Genomic DNA, 2552 nt, shown 5'->3' on the forward strand with positions numbered 1-2552 from the left:
TAAAGCAAGCGCCATGTGCATTCCATGGGTTTTGGCCATCTTCATCAGTAAACCTTCACTTTCTTCCTTGACTTATATTAATTTCACAAGCACCAAAATGCTGCTGAATGTCAAGACATAATAAAAATAACCTTTGAAAATAATTCAATATTAAAATGATTGCTTTTCAAGAGACAAAGTTATCTGCTCTTTGGTGGCCCTTTACTATGTTGTTAAAACACCAGTTACATTGCTGGCTACTGAAGGTATCAAGAAATCAGAAAAAACTAATGGTGTAAACTGCTTCTGAATCATAATGGAAAATATCCTGTGTAGGTGCAGCTTTGATCAAAATGCTTTTAGAAAACATGATGTGAGGACCTTACTGAGCTCATGAAATTGCAGCATTTCTGCATATAGAATTTTTCTAGTCAAGTGTCCCTCACTTATTTGATTTGTACCAAGGGTTGAACACTCCCTCTATTTTAAGGGGTATTTTTTCCTTACCTTCATTTTCTCATAAGTGGAAAACTGTTTTGAGAGATCAAAATTTTGCAGACCAAGACTAACACTAAACAGTGGCTGTTCATCGAATCTCCTTTTCCATGTGTAATTGGGGTTAGGAAAAAAAAAAAAACTTTTAGCAAAATCTAACCTCAATTAAAAAGAAGAAGAAAGCAGTTTTGCAATAATCCCACCCTGAAGTGCAGACCTAAACCAAAAATAGAGATGTACATTCATTGTTAAAACTTGGCAGGGCATTAGTTTTAGGAAAGGAAACTCGTCTTTTTGGGCACTCACTGTTGTCAGTGGGGGAAATGAAGGCATCTTCCAAGTAATTCAGAGCACCTGCAGAGCAGGGCTTCTGGCTCACATCACTCTTAATAGCAGCTTCTTTCTATTGTTGATTACAAAGGGAGCCAAGATGATTAGTCTCCCTATATAAAATTACTTCCCTGGAATTAATATCCTTGCTTGTTAAGACTTACAACCCCTCGGGTCTCTTTGCATTTGCAAGCCAGGTAAGGATATAGTATGTAGTAATTAAAACTTCTGGAAGATTTTTGTTATGGGCTACTAAAGCTACAATTGCTTTGTATGAGCCCCAAAGTGATTGAAAAAGGGTGTTGCATACAGTGTGTGGTATAAGGCTTTGCTTTCTGATAGCCAGCCAGCTCCTGGCACAATTAGGAAATTTCTAGACTGTGGCCTCACCAAAACTCTCTGGATACTTTCATTCAGTTCATAGGGAAAAAGAAAAACCATTAAGAGCCTTTTTGTAACCTGCTGGTGTTGTGTTTCAAGGTGCTGAGACTGTGGCAGAACAGCTCCAGACCTTCACAGTCAGACTGCAATGAGAAATGTCCTTCTGCAAGACAGCAGCAATGCCTGGGTGGACATTTCCAAGGAGATGTGGACTGGAAAACTCAGGGCTTCTGTGGCTGTTTGGTCTCCTACATGAGCTCTGAAACCTTTGTCAAAGCAAGGCAAAGATTTGGGAGCATCTTTAGCAGCACTGGGAACACTTGTTCAAAGTAGAGTTTCAGTATCTGCATCTGACTTACATGTACTAAGAGTCATTTCACCAGAGGCTTTTTGTCTGACAGCAAGAAGAGGTCTCTCTTTCTGAAATGAGCAGAAAAAAATGTTTTTCATAGATTTCTAAATGTAGCACTAATTGCTGGAAGACTTACTTATGCCATGAAAAATTTCTACCAATTGCTCATGATAGGTTTTAAGATATCCAATAGATGATGAAGATGATAAAAATAATTGCAGCATAGCTTCTTGGAATAAAAGTATTGTTTTTCTTATTTTAGCTAAGAGACCAAATAGATGAGTAGAATAGAAAAGACCAAAATGATGAGTACATTTATGACAGAAGCAGATGTGCTGCAGCCTTCTCCATTCATAGAAGCTGTTTGATTCTGGTGACAATTAAAAGCTTGTTTATCGAGATTCACCCCCAGTTAAAATATTCAGTCTAATCATGTTAGGCTTAAAGCTCATGTTCTTTCCAGAACAAACTCTTTTTCTTTTTTTTCAGGTGGGAAACTAATTACAGCATGGGCTGAAAAAGATATGTTTTCCTTTTGGCCACAGTTTCCCCAAAATAGGTGTATATACTCTAATGCTTCTGAAATTTTCCATTTCTCTGTTGTTCATAAAAGGATTAATTATTCTCCTGTTGATTATTCTGAAGACGATGGTGGCAACATTGAAGTATTTTAGAGTTCATATGTTTACCAAATATTATAAAAACATATTTTTGTATTTTACATTAAATATTGACTGTTGCAATTTTGAACTTTTTGGAGATGATGAACATGGTGATACAGCTTCAGTCGTGACTACTACATGCATTTTTATTTTTCCGGAATATTTTTAAGACTAATTACAACTTCAGTAGATATAAAAATTTTTTTGCAATAATACACTGAAGCTAAATTAAACAAAAGAAATTGCTGATAAATTCATGACTATAATATTTCTCCAAAAGTACATTATGGCAAAGTGGGAAAAAAAGAAAAGGAAAACAATTTTATTCATTATATGATTTAGGTTTCCAGTAC

General features: G+C 35.9%; 1 long non-coding RNA gene across 1 annotated transcript; it reads left to right on the forward strand.

Annotated features, from left to right (window-relative positions):
* Positions 1–953: 953 nt before the first annotated feature.
* LOC112945512 lies at positions 954–2212 on the forward strand. Its single transcript, XR_003249027.1, has 2 exons — positions 954–1001; positions 1285–2212. It is a non-coding gene; the product is annotated as an uncharacterized LOC112945512 (long non-coding RNA).
* The last annotated feature ends 340 nt before the right edge of the window (positions 2213–2552 follow it).

Source organism: Nothoprocta perdicaria, unplaced genomic scaffold, assembly GCF_003342845.1.
Source record: "Nothoprocta perdicaria isolate Ctin4 unplaced genomic scaffold, notPer1 scaffold_190, whole genome shotgun sequence".
In the NCBI taxonomy this organism is placed as follows: Eukaryota; Metazoa; Chordata; class Aves; order Tinamiformes; family Tinamidae; genus Nothoprocta; species Nothoprocta perdicaria.